The following is a 15108-nucleotide window of genomic DNA, read 5'->3' as shown; positions in this document are numbered from 1 at the left end:
CCACAGTGGTAGCTCCAATCCACAAGTTATTGCTAATATTAACTTTTTAGCTGAGTTTCCTAAGGAAATGAGGCTTAGGCAATCATTTTTTCTGGCTGGTTTCCCTAATAATTTTGAGCCTACTGGCTGATGTCAGCCAAGTGGAATAGATGGACAGACAATTATGTTGTTATAAATTTTATAGAAACAGATGTCTGGAGAGGGGAAAGGGAGAGCAACCAAAATTTATTACCTGCTAAAGGAAAGGCTTCAGCATGAGATCATCATTTATGTATCAGAGGATCCACACAGAAGAAGTCCTCCTTTGGATGGAAAAGCTCTTCTGTAGATGCTTGTGATACCAAAAATTCAATGGGCACTGACACTTTTAGAGACATCAGAGTCAGTTGGCCCAGGTGGAAGCCTGCAGGAGACCTGGCTTCATTGGTTCCAAAGCCTGCAGAACCACTTGTGCCCCATCTAAGCACTGATTCATGCTGACTCACACTGGACATTTCCCATATGACTCTACATCCTATGGTATTTCCTATTCTCAGAAACTCTCCTCACAAGAGGCCAAATGCAAAGGATTTCCTTCAGATTTCTGAGACTATCTTCCTTACTTATTAAAAGTTTGTTGATAATTCTCCTGCTTTTCAGCCCACCTTTCAGCTTTTTTGATACCAGTAAATAGTTGCAACACATTATAACACTGATACCATCAGCAACACCCCTGTAACACCCCCTTTGAATTAATTATCTACTTAGTGTAGGAATTACAATGACCCATATCTGCTACATTAAATGGATAGGGCACACCTCTGTGTATTGCCTGTGTAGGTAACCCATTGCTACACCTACATCAGCATCTAAACCTCAAAACTAAAAAAAAAACTAAAAAAAAAAGCAGACCTGAGGATCTGTACTGGGTGGTGCCAAAATACATCTGGTGGATTCCTTTGAGCTCATTTAGACTTTCTCTCCTGAAGAGTTAAAATCCAACACGTGAGGGCAGACTTACAACATCAGTTTAGCAACCCCCTTTTTCGAGAAAGTGTATGTTCCATTTAAAAAAAACAAAACAAAACAAAACAAAAAAAAGGAGAAACAAAACCTCATCAACATCTTGACCAGCTCCTGTTGAAAAATACATCTCTTTGAGAAATCCAGGACATTCCTCTTTGCATTAATTGACACCTTATTAGTGGAATGAATGTTGCCAGTCTTTTCTCAAGCTGCTTGGAGGTGAAGAGACTCTTTCTTTCCCATTACCAAAAACAACAACAAAACATCCCAAGAGAGAAGAAAAGAGAAAAAAGGAAAGGGAGCTGCTGAGAGCCAGGCTAGTTATTCATCTTTGAACATTGGTTTCCATGGGAATAAGTTTGGTTCTTTGTGGAGGCTGAACAACCCCATGCAGTCTAATGCTTCCAACATTACATTTGTGTGGTCAACTTTCCTTTGGCCTCCCCTTGTCCCCTTCCTCCTCATTCCTGCTCAGCAACAAGACTGGTGTGACAAAAATGAAGAAATCATTCAATAAATTGGCTGAATTAGGTTTGAATCAAAGCCTCCTGAAGCCATTCTACTGCCACCAGTGAAACTTGGATGAAGCCCTCACAGCATAAAGCACACTGGCTTCCAGTCAGCCTGTCAAAACTATTACTCAGCCTTTGTCTGTCTCAACTTTTCTCTTTTGATGGTTTCTGTCTCAGTTTTTATCTTTATATTTGGGTGTTTGGTTTTTTTTTCCCTCTGCAGCTCTTCATTGTTTCTCTGTTTTGACAGATTGTGTAGAACATAAAGCTCTGTTCATATTAATGTTTAAAAGTGAATGATTACCTGTAGGCCATGAAGGACACAGGTTCACCAACATTGGCAAAAAGGACCAAATAAACTGAAAAGTGATTTGAGATGAAACCTCACTTAAATCATGAAGCAATTTTCCTACATTAAACTCTTGAGAGATTCACTTGCTTTACTCTGTTTTAAGCAGAGGTGAACAAAAGCAACATGACATTCCTGTGAGAGAGGGAAACAGATGAAGACTGGATGATCTCAGTCAGGATGCAGCAGACATTACAGAAAAAACTCAGGGACCGTGTATTCTGTTTGAACTGACTACAATAATTGCCTAGTCTTCTTGTAATTTATTTTGACACATATTTTTTTTAAAAAAGAAACTGTTTATGAATACATTACTCAGAGGCTGCCATGCAATACATTTTCATACATTAATCCTCATCATTTTGCTAACTGTCATGATTTTCTTCTATTAAAGGAATAAAGGAAAAGCATGTTATCACAAATCACTAATAAAATATTTAGCACTTCCTATTGCTCCAATTTAAAAACTTCTCCTTCTTAAAAGCTTCTAGAGTCCAAAGTTTTTTTGAAAAAATGAACAAAAGAAAAATATATTAGAAATTCATGAAAGCCATTCACAGGGAGACTGCCAGGACTACAGGAGTTTTCTTTTGTAAGGATACCTCTTCCTTACAAAAGATTTTGTATTTTCAGATTTTGAAATGTATTTTCTTTGCAAGACAGAGACGCTGATGGGTTTTCAATTCTTAAATCCAAGATTATGTCGAATTGTCTAATTTACTTTACCTACCCCTTAGAAAACTTAGCTGAAACTGCAGCATTTTATACCATAAATCAGGATGAAAGAAGCTATTGAAGCACAGAGAAATTGACCAATCATTTGGTTGTCAATTCACACATCAGTGAATGACAGGTAGAACCATTTTAGTCTTATCATTCCTGTAAGGATGTTAGCAATTCAGGCCAATGAAGATCCATTGTGATAATGGAAGTAATAAAGAAAGCTGGAGCTTTGACCATGCACTAGCATTCATGGCAGTACATCTTCTCCCCTTATTCACAATAAGATTAAATAAGAAGGTTGTTAGAAACCCACAAAAATAAAGCTGCCATAAAAACTACCTTCTATGGATCCAGGTTTCAGTGGTGCAAGTGCATTTCTCTTTTTCTCTTCAGTTTCAACTCAGCTGAGGCCTTCTCCCACCTTCCTACTGCATTTCAGTCTAGGTCAGAAGTAAAGCAACTGTGAGAGACGTGTTTTCTTAACATATGTGTTTCAGGAAATCAAATATACCAGGTTATTTCTCCAAACAAAGGGAAACACAAAACTAAGATTCAGAATTTGCGAGGTCTTACGTCAAACATTTCAGATACTTATTAAAAAAGTGGGAGTGCACAGCATTACTCAAGCTAACTATGAAATGTCAGGAGAGTCAATTTAGACCAAACTGAGCAAGTTTAAGCAAAACATGAAAGAGCAGTCCAACTTCTTGCTCTGAAGTACATCTAGCATGGAAATGTTTGTTGATATATATCCTTTAAACCAGGGAGAAGACCAAGTTTTCTTCAAATCATACTTCTAAGACAAAGTGAATTGATGCCTTCAAGACATTTTATCAGAAATAACTAAAATGCAGAGGATAACTGAAAATTGGAAAGGCAAATCACGCTTCTGTTACTCCTTGTCCTTCAACACATGAGAAGCATGAACATTTTGTACAGAGAGAGCCATCAGCACATTAGCTTCAGTTCAGCATAGACTGGTAGATTATAAGAGGAGTTAATATGGTCTGGTATGGGAAAGCTGTAAAAGCTAAAGCAAACCCAGGACCTTCAGAACATGAATTTTGATGAGAAGCCATCATTGAAGACTGAAACAAAGTTGAAAGTCTAATAGAGAACATTTATTGATTTTTTTGTGGAGATATTAAGTTATCTGGAAAATATGTGTATAGCAAACATCAGGTCTCTAGCAAAGGAAAACTGTTTTGGTTAAGAGTTTCTCTTACTTTCCTGACACTTTCAATTGGGAAAAAAAGAAAAAAAAAGATGCTCAGCACAGCTGGAGCCAGAAGACAACATGTGCCTCTGCCCTGCTATAAACACTGCCTCCCCAACAGAGAAGGTCCTTCAGAAGTTCATGTGGGGATGGGAACCTCTTATGAGGAAGGTTACAAGGAGGTAGAGCCATGACCTACTAAAACAACCTGGATGGAAGAAGGACCTGGAAGGAAGAAGTGTTCCTGGTTTTATAAACTGGATACCTTTCCAAAAAGAACAAAGAGGAGTTGGATGTGATGGTACTTGTTCTCAGACTGCTACTTAGCAATGTGAGGGTTGGGGTGCTGCCCTGGAAGGGGAGCCCTCCATGCAGCTCCCTATTCTGTTGCGTTGGACACAAACCATTAGAACTAATGGAGAGAAAAAAATACATGATTATGCCTATACTTCTACAGCCTTGTTATCAGGGCATTTACCTGAAAGATTGAATATCTAGGGTCTAGTCCATGGCTGAATGACAACTCAGGGTAAGTCCTGTCACTGTTTCACGGTGGCAAAACTGTCCTTGTGCAGGTAATAAACAGGGATATCCATCAATGAGCTTGTTAAGCCTTATCTTTTTCTGTTTTTATAAATAATTCCAGTTCCTAATGTGTCATGTAGAAGTCATAAATTGGGAAGGACAGAATCTCACACTCATTTTACAAAAGGAAAAACATTATCTCCAAGGACGTAAAATACAGAAGAAACTCTGTAATTGGAAGCTTCTACTGCCTGTGCAAATTTATGTCACAGAGGAAAAGATTTGGACTCTCTACAAGTTAGAGTTAAAATTTTAATACCTAGGGTTTGTACTTTGATGATGGTGTCTTGATTCATCATATTTTCTCTCTGCAAATACCTTGTAAGCTAGAAATTTCTGCAAGCTTGTCAACTTTCTCAAATAAATCTTTTTATTTATCTTATTGATTTGTTTTCCGGAAGTATTTTTCCTTCTTCCTAATGTTTTATTTATCTAACAGTGTTCACATTTTTATCCCTGGAAACCTTTTCATTTGCTTTTTGTTGCTGTTTATTTGGTTTTTTTCCTTTTGTGTTTTCTGCAGAAATACAACTTGCATTTCAATGGCAATACTTTATACAGCTGAACATCCCAAAGTGCTTTACATTTAATTACACTCATAGCAAAGAGACTGTAAGACAAATGTGGCCTTTGGGATCTCCAGAAAAGGGAAGGAAAGCAAGTCTTTCACAATCAGACCATCATGCACTCACATGTGGCACTCTTCTTGCAAATGAGCACCACTGCAGCTTTGATATGTGATGCACAGGAGACAACAGTCAGGAAATGGAAACAAGAATGGAAAAAACACACACTTCTTGTTTTTCCAAATTAAGAAAAGGTACCAGGCAGCTTCTGGAATTTAGTGTCTTATCCTAATTCCCATGAAGAAATGTAGAGTATTTCTTTTTACCTAGAGTAATAGAGAAAAAGACATGTAATAAAAACCATGCATAGATACCTTGTATTTATTTTGTTCAATTTATAGCATGTGGTGTTCTATTCCCTTCTTCATCCTTTTGTATGTGATATTTTCTTCTGTGGCAGTTTGCAGAATATTTTACTGCTCATTAAATGATGAACAAGAAAACAATCCATAAAATTTTTGCTGCATAAAAAAAAATATATATTTGGAAATCAAACTGTAATTTTAATAATAAAATTGTGTCATATTTCTTATTTAAGGAAAAAATAATGAGGAATGTAACTAAGATGCATAAATTTTATGACTGCTGCAGAAATTTTCAGTGATCATGAAGTTGGTAAGAGGTATTTTTGGTCATATCATAGTTTTGCAACCAGTTGTTCAATAATTTAAACAAATTATTTTAATTTCTCATCCAGGGACATTCAACAGTCTAGCATGGTCAGCCAATTTATATTATGCTTGTGATGTAATGTAATAGCTTTCATATCTTTGGTCAGGTTTTTCTGAAAGTTATTTTTGAAATAAGTGAACAAGATAAAAAATTAACCTGAAACTGTTTAGTAAATATGAGTAATATTCATGGATTTGCCACAGACTGGTGGGATTATCATACTCTTTTCACAGATAAGAAAGCCCTGGCTAAGTGGTCTGGTTAATGTTCTTGGACAATTTGATGTAGAAATTCTACAGCAGTGCCTAGGATAAAATCCCAGACCAGTGCTTTATCCATCACGTTACTGTTTCTCAATGGTGGATTGCAAGTGTTCTTGCAATATGTAACATTGAAATTGTTACATCTGACTAAATGAAATAAAATCTAGTTTCCCCATTCCATTATGTTTAAAGGTCACATATTCGCTAGTAACTATTCAAAACACATATCCACACCAAAAACCTGTATCTACAACTAACATCATTAGCCAGGAGTTTTGGTTTGATTTGGGTTTGTTTCTGACTTTCAAATAAAACCAAGGAGGCAGGATCACAAAATTGCTTTTCCTGAGACTGAATGTTGCTATATTGAACAGAACAACAAAACACTGCATTGGGACCTAGTGTTCCTTCCCAAATATTTTGGCTTGTTGGAGAAGGCTGAGAAACACAAGCTCCTTTCACAGAAGCTCTGTACTGAAAAGGGACCCAAAATATCCAACCCACAGCACCCCCCAGCTACACTACAATTGCACCTACACACAGCACTACCACACTGTGCAGCGATGCATAGTCCTGAGCAGCTGGATTGCATGTTGACCATGACCAGTTTCTATACATTTCTAGACTTAGCTCCATGCCTCAATACTTCTTAAAAACATGTCTTGAGCCTCTGAAAGCTGAGCAGACAAAATAGATAGGCAAATTGTTACAAAAACAGTAAAGGCTATTTTCAAGCTAAAAAGAAACAGTAAAATGGATTTTTTAGTTCACAGCTGATCTCAAGTCTCTTCACTATTTTTAGTATCATTCTCTTTCATTGGTAATTTTTTTTAAATATTATAGTCTTTTCACCCACAATCTATTCTCAAGCCCAATACATGATGCCGTATGCAACAGCTTTGTAGATGGGTTTCACTGAATTTTATGTCTTCCACTCTTACAGCAACTTGCTAACATTGTACTAAGACAGTGAGAAAAAAAGGGTTTATAAGCACAGGAGAGTAGAGTTACTCCATGTCCCTCCCTCCTTTAAAAAGTTACAGTTTTGACACAAAATATTGTCCAAGAAATCAAACATTACTTCATGGGATGACATAGTTTAAATCACAGCCCACAGTGCAACACCAAGACAAGTGTAAGCCAAGACCCTAACAAGTGGTGGGCCTTTTGAAAGTCCCTGGCTCCTCTCAGTCAGTGGAAACACTGAACAAATTTACACAGAACAAAATGTAGAAGTGGTTATGGGACTCAGATTTATAATATGCTTCCAATTTTAAAGCTGAACTTGGGCATAGTTTTGTGTTCAGTGTGAATGGTATTCCAGCATCAAGGACCATTTCTCAAGGCTGTTTTCCATCTTAGGACACTTGTCAATCTAAACTAAACCAATTCTCCACTCACATCGTATAACTGCAATCTTCCAGGGCAGTGGGAGCTCGGTTGACAATGCCCTAGAGCTGGGAGCAAGGAACTTGGCACAGCAGCTAGCGGCCATCTCAGACCAGGAAAGGCCAATCACAAATCTGTAACTCACAACAGCAGTCAGTCAGTGGCTAACTGGACATTTACCAGGTACTTTGGTCTCATCACCCAAATGAACAGACATTCTTCCTTTCCCCCTTCCACCCTTCTCTGTGGCACCTCTCTGCCAGTGTCATGCAAGTAGACTCTGTCTCTGACCTACAAATTCAACATTTGCAGTTTTTGATTAGTTTGACCCTACTGTTTCCCCTCCTGATAACTGTAATTTCCTTCTTTCTTTCAACAAAACTATAATTTCTGCTTCATTTCATGTCCAGTTTACAGCTGCTCTTTCTTCTAGCTACTTTTCCTGTCTACTCTCCAGTGATGGGTCACACCTGTATATTTGCCCCCCATGTACCAACACTATTCAAAAGGAGTTACCCAATTTCTTTTATACCTAATTTTTTTTTTTCTGATCGAGGCACAGAGCCAAAATATTACTTAACAGACAGAACAATATTTTACTAAGCTTTTACTTATATATTGGAAGTTAATGTAGCAAAAAAATTGCTTTGCTAAATGAATGCAAGACTGAGTTTTCCTGGCTTACTCTAGTACAAGAAAGCTGCAATGAAGACAAGAAAGATTATATATTCCAAATCATCTTAGCTACCCTCTTTATCATTATTATTGCCTCCATTTTCTACTGCATTTTAGAGTATATTCTAAATGGAATATTAATATTAATTTCTTTCTTCTTCATGAGAGTTCAGATTATTTGGGATAATTAAGGGAGAGAGGATAGGAGAATCCATTGTGGAGTTATAAATCTCCAAGGAATGTGTTCGTTTTGCATTTTAGTTCTGCTGAAAAATGTAAATGCTTCAATTAGTGTAAAAATCAGAGGCTGCCTCACTCATTAACAATGAGGCCTCTAACCTCTCACCTTGCCCATATCTGAATCAGAGGAGTCTGAAAAGGGAAAGTTGGCCCATTTCCTAAATACAGACATTGCCCTTAAAATGAGTAACAAGAAAATATCCCCCTCAGCCTCCCTCCCATAAGGAGCTAATTCATTTCCAGAAAAGGCCAATATGGAGAAGTTAGTGTCCTGTTGCATATGATGGGGAAGCTGGTGTGCTTGTGGATAGCATTAGAGCAGACTTGAAGATAACAGGGTTGGGCATCTGCAGTACTGGGATGCATCTCCTCAATCTAAATATTCCATGTTTCATAACAAACCTGTCAATAAGGGACGTGAGGGCAGTTTTGCTGCTGTGCTGTGCTATCCTACAGCTAACACAGCCTGAAACCTCCTAAAGGCTGATTGAAATCGATTCACACGCAGGTGGAATGCTACAGATCTCTCTTCTCAGCCTTTATAAAGCGAGATTTAGTGGGAGACTTTTTATTTATTGAGAGATTCGTATTATACCAAATTCAATATTCCTCCAGTCCACAGTTACCCAGAAAGATACACTTAAACAAATGCCTGATGTATTCAGCGTGTATGGGACCAAATAAATCAGGGGTAAAGAATATAGCTACTACCACACACATCCATTCTGCACACATTTATTTCTAAGCTAGCAGCTGGGAGGCAAGGAGGAAAGCACTGCCTGGACTGATGATTACATTTCCTCAGTGGATAAAGCCTACATGTGCAAAACACTAATGCAAAATTACCTGCTCCCTTTGCATAAAGAAATTTCATCTGTAATGATTTGATTAATTGAAGAATTAGCCTTTTGCTACCATTTTTGACCTGAGGTTCTTCTGCTAATTTTCCTTGAGGATCTTCCAGGAAGTATAGCACAAGTAATACAGCATTACAGGATTCCAGTATATTTTCAAGATCATCAGCCCTGCTCATAACTTCTAATCCTATCATACGTTAGTCCAGTTAACATTTTCTGAGGTTTGAATCAGTTTTTAATATATGAACTGCTTCAGGCAGGGGCCCAGTTGTCCAAATGCCTTCAAGACGTTGACCTAGTTTGCATAGAGGCAGCTTTGTTTGCATGAACAAATTAGTATGGAGAAAGGTCATATTATCTCCTCATGCCATACCACCCAACCAAAATATTCTTGATCACTCTTCCAATCCACTCTAAGTGCTGCTACCAAAAATTACCTTCCTGATCCATCATTTCCTCTCCTCTGCTTGTTCTCAATACTGCCTGCAGTCACTCTATGGTATCTTAACAGTCCCAGCTCTGTTCCTACAGTGATATTAGCCTCGGTCATTCCATCTCCACACTACCCTCTTTTCCGATCTCTGTTTAAGAAAATATTTTGAAATGCTAAATTTTTACAGAATTCTGATAAATTCCACAACAGTTGAGTGCTTCAAAATATTTTCTTAAACTTCTTCTACCATTTTGCCTTCAAATCAATCCCATTGACACTGGTACATGTACCTGAGCTGTCTCCTTATCACCTTAAAATCTTTTCATCTCAGGATTTCAAAATACTTTGTATCATGACAGTTAAGACTATGTAGGTTCTGGTTCAAATTTTCATAGAAAAAGCAGCATTCAAAAGCAATGACCATAACATACTTAGATAAAATATCCTCTTTGGAGTATCAAAGTTAAAAAAGCCACCACAACTGGGCTAAATTTTGAGAAATTGAAGTATAGAAAAATAAGGAAGCTTGTTAAAAAAGAAGCTAAAAAAGATATCTGAGAGAATGAAATCCTTACAAGTAGCACAGGGACTACCAAAGAATGTCCTACTAAAAGCAGAGCTTCAGTGCACACTGTCTGTTTCTCAAAAACGAGAAACAATAAAAAGAAGCAGGCGTGATGGAGCAGTGAACTAAAGATTTGGGAAGTAAAAGAGTTTATTAGAATTTAGAAGGCATCATTCAAAAAGCAGAAGCTGTATCCAAATGAAGAAAATAAAAAGGATCATAAAACCTGGCAGATTAAATGCAAAAATATAATTAGGCAGGCCAGGGGGAAAAAAAGAAGTTTGAAGAATATTTGGCTGGAGCAATCAAACATAATGCTAAATTCCTCTTCCACAGGAATCATCAACATCAGAGCAAAAAGCCTGCCAAGCAGTCTGTGGAGTCCACTGACAGGTTGTTGCAGAAGCGCAGAGGGAGCACCTGCATTACTGCAGCCTTCCAGTACCCTAAGGGAGCCTACAAGAAAGATGGAGAGAGACTTTTTACAAGAGCATGTGGTGACAAGGGAATGGCTTCAAACTGAAAGATGGCAGGTTTAGATTAGATATTAGAAAAATATTCTTTGCTGTGAGGGTGGTGAGGCACTGGAGCAGGTGGATGTTCCATCCCTGGAAGGGTTCAAGGTCAGGTTGGATGGGGCTCTGGACATTCTGGTCTAGTGAAGCGTGTTCCTGCCCATGGCATGGGAGGTTGGAACTAGATGATCTCTAAGGTCCAAATCCAAATCATTCTATGTTTCTATGGTTCCAGGATCACTGTAGAAGAAACTGCTGGAATTTCCTCACTAGAAGCCTTTTTGGAAGGCAATGCTGCAGAGGATTCATCTGAAACATAACTGACTGTGGAGAGGCTGTTGTAATGTTAACACAAGTGTTAATGAGTTGTCTGGGCTGGGTAGTATTTCGCCAAGAGTTACAAGAAAACACAAGGAAGTAATAGCTGAATCACTGATAGGGGTACAAAGCCTCCCATGTCGATTTTTAGGCACTGAACACTGAACTGAAGGTTAGCAAATGAGATGCCGGTGAGGATCTGGAGAGCTACAGGCCTGCAAGCTTGTAACTCTAGTTCACAAATTTGTAAAGGCTACAATAAAGGACAAATACATGTCTGAATGCAACTTATATGGAAGAGCCAATGTCAGCTCTGTAGTGGGACATTATGCTTTGTAAAATCCATTCGAGTTTTTTGAAGTTAGTTAACATATAGGTCAGGTGAGACAGCCAAATAAAATACAACTGAATTTTCAAAATTCTTTGTGTAAAGTGTCACATTAATGATTTTTAAAGAAACTGAGCAGCCGTAGCATAAGTGGGAAGGACCTGGCAGGGACAGATAAAGGGCGAAAAGACATGAAATAGAAGATCTGCACTTACAACAGAAAAAAATGCCCTTCACAGTGAAATAAAATTATGGACTCTGAGGTGGCAATTACCATTTGGTAGCAGGAGCTTGAGGTTACAATAGACAGCTCCATGGAAGCATTGGCTCTGCTCAGCAGCAGTCAAAAAACCAACTCAAATGCCAGTAACAACAAACAGGACAAAAACACAATTGTGACTCTGTTCACCTGCATGTTGAATATTTTTCAGTTAGGATCCCTTCATCTCAACAAAAGGACACAAAGGACACACTTGAGGTGGAAAAAGCTCAGAGAAAGACCAACTATGATAAACTACTGCATGGTTTATACAGTTCTGAAAATTCATGATGGTGTGGAGTCAGTGGATAGGATATGACTTCTCACTGTCCATCCCCTGCAAGGAGCAGAAAGTGTCAAATGAAGTTTGTAAGAGCTAAACTTAAACAAAAAGAGATGACCTTTTCAGAAGAGGGATCTGTACCACTTAGCATATTTTGTTCAATATCTAAAGAGTTTGTTTTGTAGAGCAAGGACTTCACATTGTTCTGTATCTACCTCTTCAGGTCCAGAGTCCTTAAACTGGACTTCCTGGGGCTACTGGTACAAATAATTAATCATATATATTCCGCCTACCTCATAACTGTTCTTAGGAGTCAGTTTGTAACAGGGAAATTCACTTGAGCAAAGCCCTAGACCAGTCATAGCTTCCTGTTCCCTCTTTGTACAAATTCAAAGTCATCTCAACATATTGGTCTCAGTTTAGAACAGGAGTGGCAAAGGTAGAAACAAATGATAAAAAGATGAGCCATAAATCCCTGTAAATTCTTATATCACAAGTAATGCATGCACGTCAATGATGAACCTGTGAACATGAAGAAAAGGCATGTGAAGTAAGAGTATTTGAACTTTGCTGAAGGTAGCTGTTTCCAAGATGCCTGCTTGGTGAGAAGCTACTTTCATCCTGTACAGAGACTACTTTCATTATGTCTCATTTTTGCATTATCCTCTGCACTCCAATTTCTTGTATCATCTTTCTATTGTGGAAGATGTCATGGGAAGTCTCTTCCTCTACTGTTTATGGTACAAAACAACTGGGAGAGGGAATCCACTCCAGATAAAATCCCTACCTAAAGGATATAATTGACTTTTCCTAACTCAGAGCTAACAACAGAAGTTAAACAACTGCCCCATGGGACTGCACTTCTGCTGAAGATTAGGAGAACTCTCCAGAGAAGAGGGAAATACCCTCTAACATCCACTGACACAGATCCAGAGTCATGCCACTGATGTCTTGCCAAGATTTATGCTGATGCAATATTCCGTCCTGAGAGCCAGTTCTGACTGATGCATTCGCACCATAAACTGAGTGGTGCCTGGGACTCTCAGGCAGTTTTCACTACATTTAAACTGGAGCTAAGGAGCCAAGTTGGTGACAATTTCACACAGAAACATAGTACAGTACATAAGCTGAGGCTGGTTTTATCTGCAATACAAAAAATGTTAGGTGTCTTAAAGAAAAATTAATTTTTTTTCTGGTGTGATGGTGAGAACTAGCACAGCTAGGCTTCACATATCTGAGACAGTATAAGGAGGAGATATCCCAGCAAAAGTACTTTCCTAGTGAGGGAAGAACAGTCCATCACCTACTGGTTCATATAGCTGAATTATTTAACACGTTAAAAAATTAAATAAATTTTATATTAATTACATTAAAAATTGTATATAATGGATTCCCCCTTTTCTTCTCTAATAATTCAGATAAACAAGCAAGATCAAAAGCTGTAGTCTGGCTGGAATGAGCATACCATTCTTTACTGTTAAATTTCCTATACGATATTACTGAAGATGAATTTTTCATTGTTTTAATAGAAAATTGTTGTACAAATCTTTCAAATTTCCTCAGTATCTGAGCTCCATATGAGCACAGGTTTTTATTTGGATATGTCAGTTCACCATAACCACTTCACTAAAGAGAGCTTTACCATAAGAGTTTCCAGTTAACAAAGAAAAATAAAATAGCAGGTGTTAACACTGGAAAAGAAAATTGTGACAGAAAATTAAGGTTATTAGGGAAGCTGAGAATTATAAAAGGGCCAACAGGGAGTGATTTCAGAAATCACAGTTTAGCAGCAGAGCAAATAAACAAGGCAGCCTGTGACTGAAGTCATCAAACTAGAGGATATTTTAGCAAAATAATAAAATGAGAGTCTCCAAATGGAGCCTGGTTACCTAACTGCTGTATTCTTTCACTTTTGGCTCAAGAAATACAGCCAGCCTCACTACCTTGCAGGGCTGAGCCCTGGACAGGAAATCATCCAGATGTTCTTGGGTTTGGGGACTGGATTGAGGTTTTGACACAAAACCTGTCTGTCAGGCAGCACCTCACTGTGTGAACTGTGAGGTGTTACTGCGACCTATTCATGACTTCTTCTCTTACCTGAGGATGCAGTGGCTGACACAGCAACGTGAGCCAGATTTTGCACTTATCCCTATGCAACTCCAGGGCAGCCATGCCCATCTGCAGAGCTGGGAAAGGAGACACCTCTGCCTTCATCTTCCTCACTGCTGACTGACACATTTGCAGGCAGGAAACATAATGATCCCAGAAAGATTGCTCTTGCCACCACCCTGCTATTGGCTGCAGGGGTGAGCAGTGCACAGACACCGGGACAGCGCAGGGACACTCTCAGGACAGACTACTCAGAAGAGCTGTACAGGGCGAAGGGCCTACTGAGAGGACGAGGGACATGTCCCACAGACATGAAGTGCAAAGAACCATGTCACAGGTGTTCTCTGTCCACAGAGGCTGTGGCCACAAAAGTATTGTCACTACAAATATTTAAAACAAGATTTAAATAAAGCAGTTTGTATGAGCTCAGAGCATAAGATAGACTCTTCTGCGTAGCACAGAGTCACAGGTAGTGGGCAGCAGGAAGAACAAAACGTCAGCATTTCACAAAAAACCAAAGCTGTGTTACAACCCCTAGGCTGTAAGCCAGCCCTGCTGAAGCAGACAATGACGTAGATCTTAAGGGCAGCAAGAACTGCTACAACAATCACGACGCCTGACCCCCTGTGTAACACAAGCCATAGAATTTCATCCAGCAGTTCGTGCAGCAGTAACACCTACTCTTCCCTGCTGCAATGAGGCTCCTTACAGCCCACTTTCAAATGAACTCTCAGCAGGACTCCAAAGGAAATGGACAGATATTAGACAAAAACTTGTTTGTTTGCTTTTCCAAAAGGAGCAGCCGGGAAAACAGTTGCTAATCGCTGATGTAGGAGTTCATCACTGGTGCCCAGTGGGCATGAGGCAGTCAGGCTCCAGCTGAGCGGTGAAACCAGGGTGGCAGTCACACCACGCTGCAGCAGGACTAAAGCTCTTTCCTGCTTCGCTGACATTCATGTTGCCTTCCTCTCACCCACTGAGTATTATCATCACAGAGGCTGAAGTCTGAATGTGTTTAATGCTTTCTTAGCCACAGATCATTAGTAACCAATTCCACTTTCCACTGTCTCAATTGTTTTTATACAATACAAGACTCCTTTTTTTCCTCTCCCCTCCCTCTTCTTTCTTCCTCCTTTTTCCAATTTTCTTGTGGTAAAACAGTCCTGCCTGAAAGCAATAAGCTCCT

At 38.9% G+C, this 15108-nt stretch overlaps 1 long non-coding RNA gene across 2 annotated transcripts in view; it reads right to left on the bottom strand.

The window, feature by feature from the left end:
* Positions 1-15108, bottom strand: part of LOC138108046 (uncharacterized) — an 84416-nt gene that overhangs the window by 11200 nt on the left and 58108 nt on the right. Inside the window, exons 2-3 of one of the 2 annotated variants that reach the window (XR_011149837.1) lie at positions 5083-5282; positions 2929-3029 (exon numbers count right to left, since the gene is read on the bottom strand). This is a non-coding gene — a long non-coding RNA (uncharacterized lncRNA). The remainder of the gene's footprint in view (positions 1-2928; positions 3030-5082; positions 5283-15108) is intronic. The other variant, XR_011149838.1, reaches the window with a different exon arrangement.

The sequence above is a fragment of the Aphelocoma coerulescens genome, chromosome 3 (assembly GCF_041296385.1).
Source record: "Aphelocoma coerulescens isolate FSJ_1873_10779 chromosome 3, UR_Acoe_1.0, whole genome shotgun sequence".
NCBI lineage: Eukaryota > Metazoa > Chordata > Aves > Passeriformes > Corvidae > Aphelocoma > Aphelocoma coerulescens.
Note: the sequence above shows the minus strand (reverse complement) of the source record. Positions and strands in the feature narration are given on the sequence as shown.